The sequence below is a fragment of the Phyllobates terribilis genome, unplaced genomic scaffold (genome assembly GCF_046119375.1).
Source record: "Phyllobates terribilis strain yellow unplaced genomic scaffold, ASM4611937v1 Scaffold_3__8_contigs__length_932513732, whole genome shotgun sequence".
Lineage (NCBI taxonomy): Eukaryota > Metazoa > Chordata > Amphibia > Anura > Dendrobatidae > Phyllobates > Phyllobates terribilis.
Window position 1 is genome coordinate 130,988,299 of NW_027362763.1, and position 24,029 is coordinate 131,012,327.

Below are 24,029 nucleotides of genomic sequence, written 5' to 3' on the forward strand. Positions count from 1 at the left end.
GTCTCCAGCTCCTGAACATTCTTACCCAGAGTGTTCTCATCTACCTATGGATTGTTTCCTACAACTCCTTTTGCTAACTCCAAGAACTTCTACTACCGCTTGCTGTTCCTGCTCGTGCTCCTTCGGCCACTGCTTTCCAGCAGTACTGCTGTATGCCAGTATTGTAGCAGCTTCCTATGACCTACATGTCCATATAGATGGCTTAGTAGGGTTGATTCTACAGACAAATTTAATGCTATTCAAATTTTAAAGGAAGCCAGCTATTTTGCTGAAATGCAAACGGAGAGGCAAAAAGTAAGACAAAATAAAAACAAAATAACCCCCACAACCTGCCATTCGGTCCTTCACGACTTTTCTCTTCCCCTTCCCTTATCGCATGCATCCTCTTCGGCCACTTCACTCCAGGCCAGGACTTCCAGCTCAATTATGTTTCTGGGGCCCCTTCATGCATTGCCATTGCAGCGCATGTTGTCACTAGTGTTGATCGAGCACTGAAATGCTCTAGTGCTTGGTACTCAAATCGAGCATGTTGGATGCCCATCGTGCTCTATTCCAGTAGTTAGCATAATGGAAATGAATGGAAAACTCAAGCATTTTTCCAGAGGACGAAAATCTCTTTCTCTCTGCGCCTGGCTCATATAAATCACTTTTGGGATCAGAGCACTCAAGCACCAAGCAATACTTGCCACTGCTCGCTACTCGATCAAGCAGTGCCGAGCATGCTTGCCCATCACTACTTGTGTCACAAAATTGCGACATTCTATGCCTGAGTGTTTGCACGGGGTTCAAGGATGTCAGTGGTCTAGTCCTGCTGAAAGTCCTTGACTGGAGGGAAGTGGTTGAAGAGGAAAAATGTTACATGAAGGACCGGGCTACATTGATGGCGATGTCTGTAGAAATAGAAACCCAATAATAAGGAACATTACCGCTAATGTCTAATCAGGACTGCTGCTGCAGCACTCAATGTGGGTATGTACGGGCCCAAAGTGCCTAACGAAGGGGACAGTAATAGTGAAGCTTGAATAAGTTGAATGTGTTCATTCTTCTAATTGCAGAACAGTGGGGTGGGGTTTAGAGGAAGTGAAGAGCAGATGCAGTATAAAAGCTGGAGCAGCATGCGCTGCTTACATTCCACCACTTTCGAGTGTGGAACACCGACTATCGCTCTCTTTTCTTTCTTTCTCCCGCTCTCTCTTTCTTTTTCCTTTTTGTATGTGCTAATCTTTCAGATGCCAGTCTACATTGGCATGTTTTTTAGCTTATATCATAATTTGTCGTCACAGCTGGGCGGGTTTTATTTGTTCCACCGATTTATAACTAAGGTCCACAAGACTCACGGTATAACAGTGGTTGGCCATTTATTGGATGGTTTTTGGTTGTACTTAAGGTTAAAAATTGGGCTTATGATAAGAATAAAGTCAGTTATGCTGGTGATTGTGGTATTACAGTTAATAAAAGCTGTCACCATCCCACTTAACACATAAAGGTTGCTACGAGTTCTCATTCAATGATGGAAGGGGTTCACTTATGTGATGATGGTGTGGTAATCCCTGCAGTCCTGTAACAGTAACTGGCACACTGTAACATCTGCACTTCCTCCCCTCTTGTTGATTTCTGACTTTATTATCTTCTTAAAGGGAATCTGTAAGCAGATTTTTGCTTTGTAATCCGAGGGCAGCATGAGGTAGGAGCTGAGACATGGATTTCAGGGATGCGTCACTTATTAGGCTGGGTGCTGTTGTTTCCATACAATGAGGTTTTTTTTTATCAGAAGGAGGTTATTACTAGAGGACTACAGCTCTTGTGAGCCCTGGTCCAACCCCGCCCTCAGAACTGATTAGCAGCTTACTGTTAATAGACAGTGTACACAGAAAGTTGTGGTGTGGGCAGGGGCAGCTTTCTGAGCTCTGCTACATCTAAAAGCTCTGATTGGGTCACAACTACTGCACCCAGTAAACTAAATGATACAATGCTGGAATCAGGGTCTCTTTTCCTACATCATGTTGCTCTCATATGACATAGCAAAAACCTGTTGACAGATTCCTTTTAATGCTTCCTTCATAGCAGCACTATGGCCTCATTTGTCTCTCTTCTAGAAATCAGGATACCCTGCATTCTTGTGATTACTGCCAATTTAGGCCCCAGTTCTTGGGAGCTTTGGGTGTCAGACCCCTAGTAATAATACAATTAGTAGCTATACTGTGGATAGGTCATGAAAATGTTTATGGTAAATCCCCTTTAAAGCTAAGTTTTCCTTTACCCGGAGCAAAGGTTCAATTAACTGCCCTAGCCCAGTATGTAAGCGCCTTAATCAAGACAAAGTGGCTTTGCGGCAGCCTCCTGGCACTAATCACCCGGCACACAGTTCCCTCCCATTACCGCCTATAAAAAGTTACCAAAAATATTAGTAACTTCTGAAATGGAGTCATCTGGCAATTGTTAAAAAGCCTCAATAGGGAGAAGTGCTAAAACAAGGAAAATTGTGCAAAAAATTATATTGACATTAGAGTAAAACAATAACTAGAGGAGATTTTATACTTTAGAAACCAGGCTACTTCCTAGGAAATAAGAGAAGGTCACACTCGCCCTGAATAGAAATATTTTAAGAATCATTTCAGATATTTCTCAGAAATCCTTTTCATCAACATGGCTCTACAGCGGTCAAGGGGCAGCATCTGAAGATTAAGAGGAGCAGGAGATTTCAGCTTGAAAATGCTCAGAATGAGCAACAGAAATGTGTCATCTGTGTATTGACAGCTTTCAGATATATTAAAGACTGATCACGAGATACGGGTGAAAATAGCCTGCAACATACACGATGGCGCGGCTTCATTATATCCGTTCTGGTCTCAGAATAATCCGCATATGAATTTATTTTCTTGTGAAATGTCAAAACCCGTGGAAGCTGACATTACAAGTTGTGAAAACATTTTCAATTAGTATAATGGCAATTAAAATTGATGTTTTTTTCTTTAAATGGAATGTGACATCACTAAATTACCTTTTTATGTTAAATGTATTTTTTTATATAAATTAATTGTTTTCAGTTTTACATATCACACTTATATGTTCTGTACAGATGATTTTCCAGCAGTCTCATTATCATCACATACGGGATTTCAATATCAGGCAACACCTCTAAATATAGTAGATAACACAGGATCCACCATTCACAATTGATGTCATAGCTCACTTCTTCCTACTTCCTTCTCAATGACCTAGAAAAGCTCTCCAATATGACTCGTTGAGTGAAGGAGCAGACATTTTTTTTCAAGTTTGGGTTTTCCTTCCCGCCTTCGAGGAGCCCAAACTTTTTTTTTTATCTTTTCATCGACATAGCTTGTTTTCTATTGGATAGGCTGTATTTTTAAAGAGGTTGTCCACTACTTTTACTTTGAATCCCTATCCTTAGGATAGGAATTCAATGTCTGATCGGCCGGGGTCCAACACCTGGCACCCCCATCAATCAACTGTCATAGGTGGCGGCAGCCGCCGGCCAGAAGTCCCAATTTGCAGAGTTTGGCTGTCTACTTGTAGTGGCCTCTGCTGGGTGCTACACATCCACCTTCTATTGCTTTGAATAGGAGGCGGATGTGCAGTCCCAAGCCCCGGCCACTACAAGTAGACGGCCAAACTCTGCAAGTAATTACTTCAGGCCGGCGGTCTCTGCCACCAATAACAGCTAATCGGCGGGGGTACTGGGTGTTGACCCCGGCCGATCAGACATTGATGCAATATCCTAAGGTTAGGGCATCAAAGTAAAAGTAGTGAACAACCTCTTTAATGATTCCATTCCCTTTACCGTGCCAGCCCACCAGCTTTACCTAGATCGTGAAACATGGGGACAGGGAGTCCTAACTAATTAGATGCTGCAGTGTCTATTGAAAGCAGCATCTAAGTGTTTAAGTTGCTGTTATCGGAGCTAGCTACGGTCAGCATATACAATTCTTGGGCATATACACCTTTAAAAAAAAAAAAAAAAAATTTCAACTGTATTTTTGGTGGCTTTTTTTGTGCAATTATATATAATGCTTTTAAAATATTATAGAGCATTTTCTTATCCATACACTTATAAAATGTCACAAGAAGTGACTTTTCCCACTGCAAAATGATGTGTGTGAAAGCAATCTTAAAAAAGCACTCCCATGAAAATGTTTATCCTATTAATATATTGCAATCATCATATTATATAGCACTGTGTACTTACAATTGCTCATTTTGTGTCAGGAGTTGACGAGGGGAAAATAGACTTCCTGTTTCTACTTAAAACAGAAAATAGAAGAATTAACTGGGTAGAAAGGCAAAATGAGCAATTGTAAGTGCACAGTGCTATATAATAGGATGACTGCAATATATTAAGAGGATAAAAACTTTGATGGGAGGAGTGCTTCTTTAAGGAGTATTTGATTTTTCTATACTGAGAATCTAGAGTAATGGAAAGCTAATCAGGTATGCTGAAAACCATTATAACAGCCATGTGGTTCAATATCCGATCACCATGTAATTACAGATCATATTCCATTTAATCATTAAACCATAGGATGTACCTAGCCACCATAACAAAGTTTAATCAATTTTGCTCGTACTTGGTTATTTCAGGCCAATCTAATTTATTTTTTGCTAATGATTTCACTGTGAATTTGTATTGCTCTTCTAGATCAAATGTCACATATTCTATAATTTCACCGGTGGTGGTGATCATACAGCAGCCGATATGATCACATCACTAGTGTTGAGCATTCCGATACTGAAACATCGGGTATCGGCCGATATTCGCGGTATCGGAATTCCGATACTTAATTCCGATACTTTTGCAATATCGTATACCGGAATCGGAAGTTCCCATAATGCAATGAGCCATTTTCATTTTATTCAGCCAATGAGGATCCTAAGAAGTGTGGGCACATCCTGTTAGGCATGTAGGCATCTTAACTAATGGCATGGCTGTGATTGGCTGCTGAAATGATGTCATGATGCACTATAAAAGCCGCCGCCGCCATTTTGAGCTCACTCTGCTGTGAATTCAGTTAGGGATAGGACGCTGTTGTTCTGAGGGACAGTTTTAGCTACCTATTTGCTCTATACTGCTTTACCCAAGCTACTTTCTAAATCGCTGTGCCTTGCACAGTTCCCTGTCCTGTTCACCGCTGTCTGCAAGGTCTGGTGTGTGAGTGCAGCTCACCCTGTAGTGTGTGCTTCAACCACGTCTGGTTGTAGTGCACTCAGTGTGTGTCACTGCCTCATACATTGTCCTTTTTTGCCAATTCATAATTTTTCCTGATATCTCCTATTAGTGTGGTGGTTCCATCCGTATTCAGCTAAATTGGTTCCAAACACACTATATAGGAGTAGATAGAGGAGCCTTTCTGCAGCATTGGGCCCTGCAGCCCCAGCCAGATTAGTATTAGCCTATTTTTTGCAGCCTCATCTATTGCATTGTAGGTTACCTTCCTACATTGTAATAGCTACAAAAAGTTTGTGATACTATCGTTATTACATCTTTAGGCACATCCAGTGTCTTTTTGTGACAAAAAAAACCTAAATAAAGTTCACCAAACACTCCACTTTACAGTTGTGTAGGCCACATTAGCTCATATTAAAGTCTAGTCCACACTTTATAAAATTAGTGTTTCTTATACCTGTTAGCAGCTGTTCAGGAATAAGCACACTAAGCCCTTAGTACTTTTCTGCCTCTCTTTATCAGTCTACCAAGATGAAGAAGGCAGGGAGTAAGGCATGTGGTCGTGGGCGTGGGCGTGGGCGTGGAGTTTCTGCAGGGAGAGGACATGAGGATTCTGTGCCTGCAGGGAGAGGACGTGGGGATTCTGTGCCTGCTGCGGGCACCAGTGACTCAGCATCCCCCAGTTTTACCAGGGAACAGTCCTTTATGCGCAGCTTTGTAGGAGCTAGCCGTACCTCACTGCTGCGCGAGGACCAAATTGAAGCCGTTGTCGGATGGATGGCAGCTAACGCATCGACTTCAATTAGTTCCAGATCCTCTCAGGTCCTGAGCACTGAAGAGCACCCATCTGTCTCTTCACCACCTGCCAAATTGCCCAGGCAGTCAGAGAGCCCTGGACAGGAGCCATCTCTACTTCTGTTCTCTGAATCTCTTGGCTTGGAAAGAGGGGGCCAGCCAAGCAGAATTCTAGAATTTGAAGAAGAGGTAGTATGCAGTGATGCGCAACCGTTTTGTCTCTCTGAATCTAAAGAGGCGGGTGGGCCAGTGCCTATGGTCAGCAGCACACCTCAGTACGCATCTGATGATGAGACTCAGGTGCCACTTTCTGGTGCGTACTGTGCTGTCGAGACTACCCAGGAGAAGCAGTTGTTTGAAGAGGGTGGTGTAGATGATGAGGTCCTTGACCCATCATGGCGTGAGGGACAGGAAGGTGGTGGGAGCAGCTCTGAGGAAGAGATTCCCCGAACGGCCCAAAAAGGAGGGAGAGGGAGGGGGCAGACTTGGTTGCCTGTAGCCTCCACTTCGGCACCCATTAGGAGCATGCTCTTCCAAAATCCAAAGCGGGGGCTCCCAAGACTTGCAGTGCCTGGTCCTTTTTTGACACAGTTGCAGATGACATTTGCTTTGTCAAATGCAAGCTGTGTAATCAGAAGGTGAAAAGAGGGAAAAGTGTCAGCAACCTCAATACCACAAATATGTGGAAACATGTGCGGACCAAGCACGTGGTGGAGTTACAAAAACACACTGAAGACCTAGGCCAACCTACAGCGCCACCTACCACCTCTTCAGCTCGTGTTGTAGCCTCTTCCTCCAGCTCACACACAGCTGGTTCGGCTTCCTCACAGGATCGCCATGGAAGAATCTCTGGCACTGTTGTACAGAGACACAGTGTAATTCCACCCACAGCACCACTTTCCCAGTCATCCTCACACTCCCAGGCCAGTCTACAGCCATCGTTAGCACAGGCATGGGAGAAAAGGCGCCCATACTCGGCAAACCACCCCCGAGCACAGGCTCTGAATGCTGGCATTGCTAAACTACTGGCCCTTGAAATGCTATCATTCAGGCTGGTGGAGACTGACACATTCCGTAACTCTATGGCATTGGCAGTCCCAAAATACAACGTGCCCAGACGCTTTTATTTCAGCAGGCAAGCCGTCCCTGCCCTGCAACATCATGTGGAGGGAAAAATTAAACATGCGCTACAAAACGCCGTCAGTAGCAAGGTCCACCTGACCACCGATGCGTGGACCAGTAAGCATGGACAGGGACGATACCTTTCCCTCACTGCCCATTGGGTAAATGTTGTGGAGCCGGGTACAAATCTTGAGAGTGGCGCTGTACGTGTTCTGCCAACTCCAAGGATTGCAGGAATCCAGTCTGTACACATTGACTCCTCCTCATGCTCCAGTTCCTCTGAATCAGCGCTGCAGGAGCCGTCACGGTCTACCTCCACATCGACCCCTGAACGGTTACCTGTTATGATGACCGATATGAGCACAGCCGTGGCCAAACGTCAACAGGCCGTATTAAAATTAATTTCTTTGGGGAATCGAAGCCACACAGCGCAGGAGCTCTGGAATGCCATCAAGCAGCAGAGCGACGTGTGGTTTGAGCCAGCGAATCTCCAGCCAGGCATGGTAGTGTGTGACAATGGCCGAAATCTGGTGGCAGCTCTGGGCCTAGGCAACCTCACTCACATCCCATGTCTGGCACATGTGCTCAACTTGGTCGTGCAGAGTTTTTTGAGGGACTATCCGGATCTTGATGCACTGCTTCACAAGGTCCGCATAGAGTGCGCTCACTTGCAGCGTTCCAGCAATGCAAGATCACGCATTGCAGCTCTGCAGCGCCGATTACGTCTTCCGGAACATCGCATCATATGTGACCTACCCACCAGGTGGAATTCAACGATACATATGTTGGAGAGGTTGTGTGAGCAGCAGGCAGCAGTAATGGAGTACCAGCTGCAGCAGGCGCAAACAAGTCGCAGTGCGCGCCGTTCACACTTCACCACCACTGAGTGGGCCTCTATGAAGGACATTTGCCACGTTTTGCATGCCTTCGATTATTCCACGCGGATGGCGAGTGCAGATGATGCACTAGTCAGCATGACTATCCCCCTTATCTGCCTGCTTGAAAAAACACTGCAAGCACTAAGGGACGAGGTTTTGGAAGAGGTGGAGGATGAGGAGTCACAAATGCCATCTGCTTCTCTACAGTCTGCGCAACGTGGTTCCTCACAAAGGCCTAGGCAGGGGACACTTTGTGAGGAGGATGAGGAGGAGTCAATGGATGAGGAAGACATCTGTCCAGAGGAGGGAGGTACACAATGCTCTAGTAGTCAGTATCTAGAGCAAGGGTGGGGTGATGCAGAGCAGGCAGAGATCACGCCTCAAGCAGGGGACAGCGTTTCTTGGCCAGTTGGCAGTCTGCAGCACATGGTTGATTTCATGCTGCAGTGCCTGAGAAACGACCGCCGCATCGCCCACATTCTCAACACGGCTGATTATTGGGTGTCCACCCTCCTAGATCCTCGCTACCGGGACAACTTACAAAGCCTCATAACACCGTTGAACCGGGAGCGTAAAATGCGGGAGTACCAAGACGCACTGGTGCATTCCATCATGTTCTCCATTCCAACCAAGAGCAGTGCTGCTAGTGCTTTACACAGCAGCTCAGTGCGTCGAGGCAGTGGAGGAAGCTCTGCACAAAGAGGGAGCAGAAGCAGCGCCTCAGCACAAGGCAAGACCAGTATGGCCGAAATGTGGCAAAGTTTTGTGTCCCCGCCGCCACAAATGTCTACACCATCACAGACGGCTCCAGTCAGCAGGAGGCAACGTTTCCGTCAGATGGTGACAGACTACATGTCTTGCCCTCTTAGTGTACTCCCAGACGGCTCTTCTCCCTTCAAGTTTTGGGTCTGTAAGCTGGATACATGGCCAGAGCTTAGTCAGTATGCATTGGAGGTGCTAGCTTGCCCTGCTGCTAGTGTATTATCGGAACGCGTCTTTAGTGCCGCAGGTGGTGTACTAACAGACCGTCGCATGCGACTATCCTCCGATGACGTTGACCGGCTTACTTTTCTCAAAATGAACAAGGCCTGGATCTCTCATGAATTTGCCAGTCCTCTTCCAGAATAAATAATTGGTTGGCAACAGTATCCAGGTCTCCTGTTCTGTTCATGTTTCTACCACCTGAACTGTAATCCCTGAGCTCCAACACCGCCAGTTGGCGCTCGGAAGTGCCGTCTGCACAGTCAACACTTGCTGCCGTGTTATTGGGGTTCAGTAATGTCAGCTGTTCCCCTGCTGTGTGGACGGCAATTTCTCCTGCTCTGTCCACATTCTCACTACTACAGATTTGAAAGTTTCTCCAATTACACCTCTGGCTCCTCTGTTTTCAGTATTATCCCTGAGCTACAACACCGCCAGTTGGCGCTCGGAAGTGCCGTCTGCACAGTCAACACTTGCTGCCGTGTTATTGGGGTTCAGTAACGTCAGCTGTTCCCCTGCTGTGCGGACGGCAATTTCTCCTGCTCTGTCCACATTCTCACTACTACAGATTTGAAAGTTTCTCCAATTACACCTCTGGCTCCTCTGTTTTCAGTATTATCCCTGAGCTCCAACACCGCCAGTTGGCGCTCGGAAGTGCCGTCTGCACAGTCAACACTTGCTGCCGTGTTATTGGGGTTCAGTAACGTCAGCTGTTCCCCTGCTGTGCGGACGGCAATTTCTCCTGCTCTGTCCACATTCTCACTACTACAGATTTGAAAGTTTCTCCAATTACACCTCTGGCTCCTCTGTTTTCAGTATTATCCCTGAGCTCCAACACCGCCAGTTGGCGCTCGGAAGTGCCGTCTGCACAGTCAACACTTGCTGCCGTGTTATTGGGGTTCAGTAACGTCAGCTGTTCCCCTGCTGTGCGGACGGCAATTTCTCCTGCTCTGTCCACATTCTCACTACTACAGGTTTGAAAGTTTCTCCAATTACACCTCTGGCTCCTCTGTTTTCAGTATTATCCCTGAGCTCCAACACCGCCAGTTGGCGCTCGGAAGTGCCGTCTGCACAGTCAACACTTGCTGCCGTGTTATTGGGGTTCAGTAACGTCAGCTGTTTCCCTGCTGTGCGGACGGCAATTTCTCCTGCTCTGTCCACATTCACTGTGCTACTTATTTAAAACTTGCTCCAATTAGGCCTCTGACTCCACTCTGTTTTTATTATTTACCCTGGGTTCCAGCACAGCCAGCTGGTTCTCGGCAGTGTCTTTGGCACGGGTACTCCCTCCTGCCCAGCCTGGTTCCAGCACGCCAGCTGTTTCCGGGTAGTGTCAACGTCATTTTCCCTCCAATGCGTTGTCCTGTCGTGTTGCGGTCGGGTTAGCCGACTCTATGGTGCCTGCAGTTTAGGTGACTCCTATGTGGGCTGCGGGATCTGGCAATGAAGGCTGGTTCCATAGTGCCAATAGGACAAGCACCCCCTGTAGGACTGTGGGTTTTGGTAACTGCGGCCAGCTCGCGGACTTGAACTTTTTTTCACATGGTTACCTTCTGCTACCCATCCGGGTTCCAGTACCGTCAGCTGGTTCTCGGCAGTGCCTTTGGATTAGGTGCCTCCTTCTCGGTATCCAAGTTCCACCAACGTCTGCTGGTCCTTGGTAGTGCTTTCTGGCACAGGTACCTCCTGCTTAGTAACCGAGTTCCAGTAACATCAGCTGGTCCTCGGTAGTTCCATTGGCTCTTGTACCTTCTGCTACCCATCCGGGTTCCAGTACCGTCAGCTGGTCCTCGGTAGTTCCATTTGCTCTTGTACCTTCTACTACCCATCCGGGTTCCAGTACCGTCAGCTGGTTCTCGGCAGTGCCTTTGGATTAGGTGCCTCCTTCTCGGTATCCAAGTTCCAGCAACGTCTGCTGGTCCTTGGTAGTGCTTTCTGGCACAGGTACCTCCTGCTTAGTAACCGAGTTCCAGTAACATCAGCTGGTCCTCGGTAGTTCCATTGGCTCTTGTACCTTCTGCTACCCATCCGGGTTCCAGTACCGTCAGCTGGTCCTCGGTAGTTCCATTTGCTCTTGTACCTTCTACTACCCATCCGGGTTCCAGTACCGTCAGCTGGTTCTCGGCAGTGCCTTTGGATTAGGTGCCTCCTTCTCGGTATCCAAGTTCCAGCAACGTCTGCTGGTCCTTGGTAGTGCTTTCTGGCACAGGTACCTCCTGCTTAGTAACCGAGTTCCAGTAACATCAGCTGGTCCTCGGTAGTTCCATTGGCTCTTGTACCTTCTGCTACCCATCCGGGTTCCAGTACCGTCAGCTGGTTCTCGGCAGTGTCTTTGGCACGGGTACTCCCTCCTGCCCAGCCTGGTTCCAGCACGCCAGCTGTTTCCGGGTAGTGTCAACGTCACTTTGCCTCCAATGCGTTGTCCTGTCGTGTTGCGGTCGGGTTAGCCGACTCTATGGTGCCTGCAGTTTAGGTGACTCCTATGTGGGCTGCGGGATCTGGCAATGAAGGCTGGTTCCATAGTGCCAATAGGACAAGCACCCCCTGTAGGACTGTGGGTTTTGGTAACTGCGGCCAGCTCGCGGACTTGAACTTTTTTTTACATGGGTACCTTCTGCTACCCATCCGGGTTCCAGTACCGTCAGCTGGTTCTCGGCAGTGCCTTTGGATTAGGTGCCTCCTTCTCGGTATCCAAGTTCCACCAACGTCTGCTGGTCCTTGGTAGTGCTTTCTGGCACAGGTACCTCCTGCTTAGTAATCGAGTTCCAGTAACATCAGCTGGTCCTCGGTAGTTCCATTGGCTCTTGTACCTTCTGCTACCCATCCGGGTTCCAGTACCGTCAGCTGGTCCTCGGTAGTTCCATTTGCTCTTGTATCTTCTGCTACCCATCCGGGTTCCAGTACCGTCAGCTGGTTCTCGGCAGTGTCTTTGGCACGGGTACTCCCTCCTGCCCAGCCTGGTTCCAGCACGCCAGCTGTTTCCGGGTAGTGTCAACGTCACTTTGCCTCCAATGCGTTGTCCTGTCGTGTTGCGGTCGGGTTAGCCGACTCTATGGTGCCTGCAGTTTAGGTGACTCCTATGTGGGCTGCGGGATCTGGCAATGAAGGCTGGTTCCATAGTGCCAATAGGACAAGCACCCCCTGTAGGACTGTGGGTTTTGGTAACTGCGGCCGGCTCGCGGACTTGAACTTTTTTTTACATGGGTACCTTCTGCTACCCATCCGGGTTCCAGTACCGTCAGCTGGTTCTCGGCAGTGCCTTTGGATTAGGTGCCTCCTTCTCGGTATCCAAGTTCCACCAACGTCTGCTGCTCCTTGGTAGTGCTTTCTGGCACAGGTACCTCCTGCTTAGTAACCGAGTTCCAGTAACATCAGCTGGTCCTCGGTAGTTCCATTGGCTCTTGTACCTTCTGCTACCCATCCGGGTTCAAGTAACGTCAGCTGGTCCTCGGTAGTTCCTCAGCCTTCTTGTACTTTCTGCTACATTTCCAAGTTCAAGCTTTTTGAAATGGTTCTTGGTAATCACTCTGGATCTCCCTGACGAGGACCCTGAAGACGAGGACCCTGAAGACCAACCCGAAGAAGACGAGGACCCCGAAGACGACGACCCTGAAGACGAGGACCCTGAAGACCACCCCGAAGAAGACGAGGACCCTGAAGACGAGGACCCTGAAGACCACCCCGACGAAGATGAGGACCCTGAAGACCACCCCGAAGAAGACGAGGACCCTGAAGACCACCCCGAAGAAGACGGGGACCCCGAAGACGAGTACCCAGAAGACCAACCCGAAGAAGACGAGGACCCCGAAGACGAGGACCCGGAAGACGACCACCCTGAAGACCACCCTGAAGAAGACCAAGAAGATGACCCTGAAGAAGTTGACCAAGAGGACAAAGAAGAGAAGACAAGTACCAAGATACAGAAGAACAAGAGACAGAAAACCAAGAAGCAGAAATACAAGAAGCTGCAGAACAAAAAGCGGAAGAACATTAAGCATAAGATTAAAATTCAGAGCAAAAGATAATATCTAAATTATAAGCAGAATATGACTAAGCAGTGTATGGGGGTGAGTCCGTTCCTCCTCGTGGTGCCCCTGGAAAAGACCTGCTGCTGCAGGCCAAACTGAACGCGGACAAATCCTGTTGTGAATCTTTTGTGACGGGCAGAACGAAAGGTGTAATGTCCAACCTTTTATAGATAACAACTACAGGAATGCCTGTCACAAATAAGAATATGATGAAGAAGAAGAATATGAAGAAGATGAAGAAGTAGAATATGAAGAATGTAAAAAAAAGAATAATACGAAGAAGGTGAAGAAGAAGAAGGTGAAGAAGAAGTGGATGAAAAAGATGCTGAGGATGATGAAGGAGAAAGTGTGGGAGAAGTAAAAAAGAAGGTGAAGAGCATGGAAGTATTGAAACATAAATATCTGACAAAATATAAAAATACTTAACATAGTTAATATTTCCGTAACTCAGAACATCTTAAAAAAATAGTAATTCCTGCTATTCCATTTGATTGGGCTAAACCTCTATGCCTTTATTGTCTCCCCCACCTCCCCCAATACATTCTACATTATTCTTAGTTGTTTTCCTTCATGTAGAATTAACCTACAAGGAAAGAAAGGGTTTATTTTAATTCCGATATTTATGTCCCATTGACTTGCATTGGTTTCCGGTATCGGAATCGGCGATATCCGATACTTTTTCGGTATCGGTCTGATCCAATCCGATCCGATATTTCCCGATATCGGAAGGTATCGCTCAACACTACACATCACACATTTTATGTTTGGTAGTTTATGATTAAATTGTTGTTATCACTAAAAGAGACAAAAAGCAGCCATACTTACAATACCATGTCCAGACACAAATGCACAACGGGATACAGCAGGTGCCCCATGATAAAGGCAGGGGGCAGTACAGGTGCAAAATACTGAAAACAACCACTTACTAACCCACCAAACATCTTTGGGTGGCTGCCTAATATTTTAATTGCAAACAGGTCTGCATAAGGCGTCATTTACACCATTACGTGAGATACACCTCTATCGGTATAGTAGCCTATTACCAACGCACCTACTATTACATCAGGCGGGCTGCTAATACCATATGTGCACCCACAAGTCAGACACCCCACATTTCCCAGCCACCACTGCAAAAAAAGTGCAAAAAAGATGTATAGAATACATGAGGTATTGGTCGATATTTTGGTCAAAATACACTGGCTCGCATCCCACGTCAAGGGTCCTCATTATCTTGCGAGTCCCTACACTAAATTAAAAAAAAAATCACTAGGGTTGTTTTCAGTATTTTGCACCTGTGCTGCCCCCACCTTTATCATGGGGCACCTAGTGCATCCTGTTTGTGAATTTGTGTCTGGACATGATATTGCAAGTACGGCTGCTTTTTCTCTCTTTCAGTGATGTTTTTATTTATTTTTAGTCCTTTTTTCAGTGAATTGTTTTTGAATTTAGTGTAGGTACTTGCAAGATAATAAGGACCCTTGACGTGGGTTGCAAGCCAGTGTATTTTGGCCAAAATATCGACCAATACCGCATGTATTCTATACATTTTTTTTGCCGAGTCTTTCCAGGGGTGGTTGGGTAATGTGGGGTGTCTAGAATGTGGTCGCACATATGGTATTGGCAGCCCGCCTGATGTAGTAGGAGGGGCATTGGTAATAGGCTGCTATAGAGATAGAGGTGTATCTCACGTAATGGTGTGAATGACGCCCTATGCAGACCTTTTTGCAATTAAAAGTGGTTGATTTCAGTATTTTGCACCTGTGCTGCCCCCGCCTTTATCATGGGGCACCTGCTGCAACCTTTTTGTGCATTTGTGTCTGGACATGATACTGCAAGTATGGCTGCTTTTTTTCTCTTTCAGTAATGTTTTTAATTTGTTATTAGAATTATTAATAATTAGAATGAGAATATATGTTTTTTCATATTAATAATATGAATCAATAATGATTACCATAAATTGCAATGTCGTTAAATAATTCTTATATGAGTAGATACACACGACCATATTCTCTCCACCTGTGAAAAACAGTCCAAATATTCTGTTCAGAGTGGCATCAGTTTTTCTCAAAAAAAAAAAGTTTCTCCACTTCCTCCATTATATCAGTCTGTGAAAATCAGACCGCACTAAGATTGTCACCCGAGTGCAGTCTGATGTTTTTTACTGATCCACAGACTTACATTGTCGAATTTGATCTGACTCTCGGATCAAAATCGGACATGTCTCCTATTCTTCCCTCGGACCACTCAGTCAGAGTAAAAAATCAGACGTGTGCCGATGATTCACACCAGAGTTTGCAGAAGAACCTATAGGTTGTGGCAAGTCCTGACGTTTACGATTTTTTTCAATATTTTTTTCGTTATCAAAACACCAAAATACATGGAAATTATCTGAAAATAATCAAACAGCTTTTTAGTCACAGCCGCAATTATAATTGTTATTCATAGTACACATATGTGCAGATAGAAGGAAAAGGAGGAGCTGAGATTAGAATGACAAATGAGGTTGCATGTATCATCTTCTACTAAAATCTAGTTCCACAGTATGTCCGTGTCCTGATGGAAACTCTTCTTCTTTGGGTCCTCTCTACCCTGTTCTACACCCTCGTATCCCTATTTTTCTTGGAGTTCTTGAGCAGAAACTCTTCAGAATCCTCCTCAAAAACAACTTTCAAAACTCTTGCAAAACTTTTCCAATTCATTCCAATGGCAAACACATTTTGCTGTTCATATGTTTTGAAAAATGTCTAGTGGAAAAATAGAAAATTCATGACACTTTTTTAAAGCAGATCATGATGAAAACCTCTACAAACTATGCACTGTCCAATCGCTTAAAAAACAAACAAACACTTTTTTAATTTTTTTTAAAACTGCTTCAAGAAAAGAAAAACTCCTCCAAAAACTCCCAAAACATGTTAGTTTCCTGAAGCAGTTTCTGCTTGAAAAACTCATCGTTTTTGAACTCCTCAAAAAATTCAGAGTGAACATAGCCAAAATCAGTAGATGAAAGGGGCTGAGTTTTATCCAGATCCACATGAAATAGAACACATCATTATCTCCATTAGTCCTATAGATACTGCATTCAGTGGACGTGTGTGGATAATCACAGCTCGATTTAAACTGAAAACATGGGACCTCCAGTCTTGTGATTGGTGGAGGTCCCAGTGATAATACATTTATCCACTATCATGTGATGAGCAAATCGATTTGATGCTAATCAATTTCACGAATCTAACAAATTCAAACAATTTGCTATACACTTCACCTGAATTTCCTAAAATGGGCACTACAGTTTTACATTTTACAGAGGTTTGCATCAGCCACAGAAGAATCACATTACCTTTGGTGGGCTTTCACCAGAATGCTTTGGAACTCTCACAAAATGAGGTACAGCACAACTAGGCATTAGGGACAATCATGGGCAGTATAAAAGCTAAAGCAGGAAATGCAGCAGCCATTTTGTGGTGAATCTGGATAGTGAGAGGACATCACAGCTCCCAGCATAGCCATATAGATAGGGAGAGAAAGCCATAAAACACTAAATTTACTGTGTACATAGTGTGTGTAAGCACAGTAGTGAAGAAGATCAGTCTGTGAGGAAAAGAGAATGGTGTCATACACATTTTTCAAGGAAATTGCAGGCTTAGGCCATGGCCCAACTATCAGTATTTGGTCAGTATTTTTTCTCAGGAGTGGGAGACAAAACCAGGGGTGGGTGATAAATGTAGAATTGGTGACTTGTTTCTATTATACCTTTTCTCTGATTGTTCCTCACCTGGTTTTGGCTCCCACTCCTGAGAAAAAATACTGACCGAATACTCACAAAATACTGATAGTGGGGCCGTGGCCTTAGGAGTATTTTGGATTCACATTTCAAAAAATGACATCTTCTCTGGTAATAAATGTTGTTAGAAACATAAGAGTTTAAGGTGAAGCAAATGTTGAATTTACCTTAATTATTTATTCACATCACTGTTTTATATAGTAATATGTATTTTTATTTTGTTGAAATACTGTAATATTTGAGCTGTTTTTCGGCTGCTCTGAAGGTTAACTGTTTTGCAGAGGCTTGCAGTTTATCTCAAGAATAATGCTCAGTTTTGCCTTCTTGGGTCTTTAATTATTCATAGTAGTGAAGGAGCAGGAGAAATGTCTTTATTATATATGTTCCTTTCTTGCACCTGTCTTTGTTTTCATTACAGTGGTAAAGCGCCCCTAGAAATTACACTTCTCATAAAAGTGCAACAGATTCCATTAACACCTGCAGGACGGAGCTTGATCCTCTCACTTTAATGGACAATGGAAGAAGCCCTGGATGATGCAAAGGAGAATTTGATTCCCTCTAATTTTCACCCCCTTGAAATAAACACATTGCTGTTTTCTGTAAGGCCCTAATAAGGCTCTCCTAAAAGTGCAGGAGTATTGGACATTTAAAAATTAAAAAAATAAAACAGAATGAGCTTGGAGTGTAAATCCTTAATTAGTTTAGATAAGCAGTATGAAAGTTTGATTGTCCCTAAATTGATGTAAGATCAGAGATGCCCTTCTTGTTTCTGGAGCAGATTCCTTAGACCTTATAGTAAAGGTCCACATACATATTATATTAATGTTGGACGAAGCCACTGATTATGACGGGTTCAGTTGATGGACTAATGTGTATGGGGGCTCTGGCCGATTGATGGTTGGGAAGACATCAATCCGCTGCTTCCACATAAAGAACACAGGAGTGCTCAGTCTCATGAGTGTTCCTGTGTATGGGAGAGTCAGATGAGATGAAAGTAGGACCAACGAATGGCCAAAGCATCATTCAGTCAACAGCCATCTAATGTGTATCGGAGCCTTAAGACATAAATCATTTTGACGGATTTAGTGCTGTCTGAGTGTACTAAAGACTGTCATACATTTGTATACCCAGATACTTCCGTCTCTGTGATTTGAAGATCAAATGACAACTTTCACACACCTTATGTTGTATCATGGACCACAGAAATGTTTAATTACAAGGAGATGTAATTGTGTGGCGATGAGACCTAATCCTTGATTTCTGTTTTTGTCCTGTTTCTCAAACATAGATACCCCTAATAGGATATTTAATGCACAGAACCTGGTACATGACATTGGATGTAGAACATATGAATGTCCCTGGACTCTTTTAGTCCTCCTGTGCATTGTGGATCTGTGGTGATACGTAACTTTTTGGTATATCAAAAAGTATTGAGCTTCTGATCATGATATTTCTTAAACTTGAAGGTTGTCCGCAGCATAGCAAAGGAGGGCCTTTGAATATGTTTTTTAGCTGGTCATCCTTGTGTAGGGTTAGATACTCAGAAGTCTACTACATCAATATAGATAAAAAAATATTGTTCATCTATGGTAGTGACCTACAGACCACAGTTTGAGATACTAAGAAAAACCGCTAGAAAACTTCATCATATCCTACACATCATTGTTGTTTTGCATATCTGTGGTCCTGGATTTAAATCCCACAAAGGACAACATGGAGTTTGTATATTCTCCCCATGTTCGTATAGGTTTCCTCCCTCACTATAAAGACATACTGATAGGGAAATTAGATTGTAAAACCCAATGTGGACAGTGATGATAATGTCTGTAAAGCTCTGGAATATTATGGTGCTATTTACAGTAAGTAATTAAAATATATAAATTGGGCCTTACATTCCAGTGTAAGGAGACTTATAGGCCATGCAATGCTCCTCTATGAAAATTAAGCTGCAAATTTCCTTTTCAGAGAGGAAGAGGACTGAACTTCCAGAGGAGCATTGCACAGCCTATAGGTTTTCTTACACTTTCATTTCAGGCATTTTACTCACCACAAGGAGAGACATCACCCCTCAGACTCCAGTTAGAGGCCTCTCATGCAACCAAATCAGATCTTTTGCTTTGCACTGATGAAGGGCAAACACCCAGAAACACGCATCTGCAATTAGAGATTCTGGTTTGGCTTTTATCCTAAGTCATGTGACAAGGCTCTTTAAAGGGTAAATATGGACTTTTAGGATTACTACTTCCCATAGAAGGCACTAGAGTTCAAGTCATCCTCCTCTCTGAAGAGGAAATTTGCATATAAAATAAATAAGTACATTGGGGGCCACTATGTCGATGAAAGCAAGGATCAGATCTCATTACCACACAATTACAGACATAAAGACCCATCTGTTTGTAGCTAAATATTTTTGTGGTCTAGGATACAAAATCAATCATATGAAAGCTGTCATATTAAAAGGCAACTTCAACTTACAAAGAGACAGAATGATCTGGGAACATAAATTTATGGCAGCCTTTGATGCCCTCCACACAGGACTAGATCTGTCACAAGGATTTATGTCATAGTATAACATATGAGGAATCTGCTCCAGAGACATTGAGGGAATCAGGTCTCTAATCTTATATCTATTTAGGGAAAATAAAACTTTTACATCCCTTATCTAAACTAATGAAAAATTTACTCTCCAGACTCATTTTGTCTTTTTTAAAAATAGCATATTAAATTTCACAGAGGAGCATTGCCCTGCGAATAAACCTCCTTATATTTGCATGCCAGGAGTCACTCTCCACAAGGAGAAATGTTGCCCCCCCTTAGACCTCAGTCCAGAGCCTCTCACCTAGCCAAATCAGATCTCATACTTTGCACTGACAAGTGGCAATAGCCCGAAACACCGTGTCTGCAAATTGAGATTCTGATTTGGATTTTATTCTAAGTGATGTTACAAGGCTCGTTAATGGGTCGCTAGTGATAATAATAATAGTGATTTGTAGGATTGCTGCTTCCAGCAGGTGGCGCTATAGAATTCAAGTCCTCTTCCTCTCTGAAGAGGCAATTTGCTTATTAAAAAGCATAGTAAGCCTCTTTTCAGGTCATTTTCCAATTTGGACCAATTTTTTTCAAATTAAATCTGCTTGCTGAATCAAGCAAATATGGGTGACATGAATTTTGGAAGACTCTCTAATCTCTAGATATCATCTTTGTTGGGTTTTAATAGAAATTGCTCTACAGCCATGCCTTCCTCATACAGTGTCTTGAAAAAGTATTCATGTGCCATTAACTTTTCCACATTTTTTCACGTTACATCCACAAACTTAAATATATTTTATTGTTATTTATGTGATATAACAACATAAAGTAACAAGTATTTGTGAAGTGTAAAGGAAATGGTAAATGGCTTTCTAATTATTTTAAAAATATAAATCTGAAAATGATGAGGTACATTTGTATTAACCCCCCCCCCCCCCCCCCCGAGTGAATACTTTGTAGGACCACCTTTCGCTGTAATTACTGCTGCAGTCTTTTGGGGTCTGTCTCTACCAGCTTTGCACATGTAGAGGTGACATTTTTGCCCATTCTTCTTTGCACACTCGTTCAGTGAGATTAGATGGAGAGCGTCTGTGATCAGAAATTTATTGTAATCAGGAACACAGGCTCCATTGGCCCAGGCCATGTAAAAATAAAATGTCCGATTGGCAACCTTGCCTAAGACGACCCCTTAAAGCATGTAAATTAGCCACTTTTCTAGCATAGCTGCCAACATTTTTAGAGGTTTGTTTTAATTTTTATTTCATAAATGAATAGTACACATAAGAAACTTTGTAATATATCTTTTCAGAGCTTCTTTCTCCTCCTGGACCAATCATTAATTTTCAAAATTCTCAAAATTCTCAATTCACATTTAAAATCTGTCTTCTGTGAAGATTTTTTCCATTACAGAGATGACAGTTGCTAATGATAAGATTCTATCTCAGTAATATAAAAATCTGTCTTCACTGAATACAGATTTTAACTGTGAATTGAGAATTTTGAGAATAAATGATCAGTCCAGGAGGAGAAAGAAGCAGATCTCTGTGATAAGATATATGACAAAGTTGTTTATCTTCATGTACACTACTGACCTTAAAATGAAGGTTACTCTTTAAGTACTGCCCCAACCCACCCCTGACTGTCAGCTTTATAGAATGCCCGACCTCACCCCGGCATGTCCATTTTATTACATAAATCTGACTCATTTTGGCACAAGAGTTCTTGGAAACCCAGGACATTTGGCAACTACGCCACTGTATTGCATGCTGCATGACTAGAGCATACACAATAAGATTAAAGTATTTGTCCTGTCACAACAAATTGATGTCACATTATCAAAATAGCTAATCAATATCAGATCAGTGGGTGTCTGAGTGGCACCTTTACCTATCAGCTTGTTATTTGCTCCAGTGTCCGCCGGATGTAAACACATGGAACAGAGGTGCAAAGTGAAGCTCCATTCAACATGTAGTGACTGTGTCGCGACTCCTCCACTCAGTGTGTCTTGCACGTGGTCACTGACAGCTCAGTTGTCCAATATGGTGAAGGTGTGCTGAGCTGTTGGTCTTTTGATGGCCAGCTCAACACACAGGAGGTGCTGAACTTCTTTCAGGTGTTCCCTGTTCCAGGTGATTACCCAGCTACTTAGCTGTCAGTCCCAGACCTCTGGCAGACGTAGCATCTGCTCAGTGGTTTGTATTCCTGTGCTCTGTTTATTGATCTTTTGCTGCAAGACTTTGATCCGTTTGCCTATCCCCTTTGCTCTTAACCATTATCTTACTGGCATTCTGACCTCAGACCATGACCTGACTTTGACTTTATCTTTTCTCTTTAGTTTACTACGTGCTCTCTTGGTATCTGACCCCGGAACGTTTGACTACCCTGCTTCATGGCCTGTCTGTGACTAGCATCACAGGCCGCTCCAAGATACTGCAAAATACTGCCTATTCAAACGATTAGGAGTTATACTGCAGTACCCAGCAGCCGCTGCTAGTCATTGACTGGAGCTGCATTTTGCAAATAACAGCAGGTCATTGGGAGTGCTGAGTGTCGGATCCCCACCAATCCGATGTTGATGACCTATCCAATGGACAGAACATCAATTTGTTGTTACTAGCAACCCCCTTAAGGTGGTGTGTGCAACATCACTACATGTCTCTCCAGAAAATGTGCACTGTGCACATATAATGTCATATTCTCACTACGGACATCAAGCAGTAAATTTGCAAGCACGTTACTGTACTGTAGTAATAGATATGAGTGAGGAAATTATTTATCTCAGCTGTAGATTGAAATAGTATGATTTAACTGTGGAGAATTGTATCATGTAGAGTGCTGTACAGCTAATAATGGCAGACCACATAGCCACGATAGGGCCCGTGCATTGGGGAGGCCCAGAGTCATAGTTACATAGTTACATAGTTTATAAGGACGAAAAAAGACAAGCGTCCATCCAGTTCAGCCTATTTCTTGTGCACTGCAGCTATTCCGCAGCGTTGATCCAGGGGAAAAATTCACTTCCCGACTCCAATCTGGATTAATTAACTATCACTAAGCATAAGATGTAATTTTATTGTTCTCAAGAAAGGCGTCCAGGCCTCTCTTGAACTCATTAAGTGAGTTGGACATCACCACTTCCTCTCTCAGAGAGTTCCAGAGTCTCACGGCTCTGACTGTAAAGAATCCCCTTCTATACTGTCGAGCTTCACCGCCCCGCCAGACATCTCAATTTCAATGATGATTCTGAGGATGCAAATATGGTAGCATCTGGTGGAACAGGGAGCTGTCGACCTTGATGTTGTTTGTGTGTGGTGGGGGCAAGGCTATGTGGACAGCATACTGTGTGGGTAGCTGTGGGGGCCATTACACTATGGGCAGAGGGGAGCTGTGATGGACATTAAACTTTGTAAGGTAATGTGGGTCCATCGTGCTGTGTGATGTGACATGCAGAAGTATTGCTGTTGCAGAGTGTGACATGCAGAATTAGTGCTGCTGCAAAGTGTGACAGGCAGAAGTAGTGCTGTTGCTTTAAAAGCATTCAGCAACTATTAGCAGTAACACAAGCACAGGAGACAGGAAGTGTTGTACTCCAGAAGCATCCAGCAAATAGAGAGGTTAGCACAGTCACAGGAGAAGGGGAGTGTTTTAGCAGAGCCCCAGGGGGATTATGGGGAAGTTGTTTAGTCTCTGTCTGGAGCTGAAGAGAAATGTGGTGTGTGTGTTCTGCATCTGACTGAAGCGCCCCTGCAAGTGAAAAGGATTCAAGTCAGGAGTGAAGCTAAGCACAGGTCAGGTAGCGTTCCTGAGCTAACAATGCAGAGTATTGTCAGGCAGAAAGATAAGGACTGTAAGAAATGGTATCACAAGGATCATCTCCCTTAGCAAATCCTCCCCCTCTCCTCCATCTCACTGTGCTGTAAAGAATGCTGTGTTCATTAATGTTCCTTTGCATTATAACTGTGCTGTCCTGTACTACTGGGAAGACTGTGAACTGCTGTGCTGCTAAGGAAACTGTACTGTTTATCACTGGAGCCTGTTGCTCATAAGACTTAACTTGCACTGGCTCTGCGGCTTCTTATTAAATGCTACTGTTCTACCGTTTATGAGGACTCTTTTCAAGTGTGTCTGGTCAGCAAGTGAAACAACCTATGTGTCTGTGCCTGAGGGTCAATACCCCTGTGTGCCTGAAAGAAGCTGCAGCACATGGTCGATGGTCACCCTGAATAACGGTTCCCCCAGGATTCCAAAGAATTTATGTAACCTGTCTCGCCCCTATCTGAACCTAGCGGTGTGTGTGTAACAGTGGGCCATCATTATGTGTGAGAGGATGTTTTGACAATGCACTGAGTGGGGGTATCCTACTATGTCGGAGGCCCTGTGGCAGCATTATATTGTGTTGGGTGCAGTGAGGGTTTGTAATATTTTGCTCAGGGCATTATGTGGTCATCATACTGTGTGTGGGTGGTAATGTAAGGGAATTTATTGTTGGGTCATACTGTGTGTGTGTTTGTAGGCATTTTTGTGGGCATCGTGCACAATGGGACTATGAAAGGGGTATTGTAGTGGGTGAGAACACTAAGGGACTTCAGTAAGGGCACAATTACAATACATGCATGTCCCTCTCTCTATTTTTAAGGTTAAGTTCTCACAAAGTGTTTTTGGTGTGTTTTAAAGGCTATGTGCCCACGATACAGAAATGAAGCAGAAAATTTCGGCAGCATTTCTGCATCTCC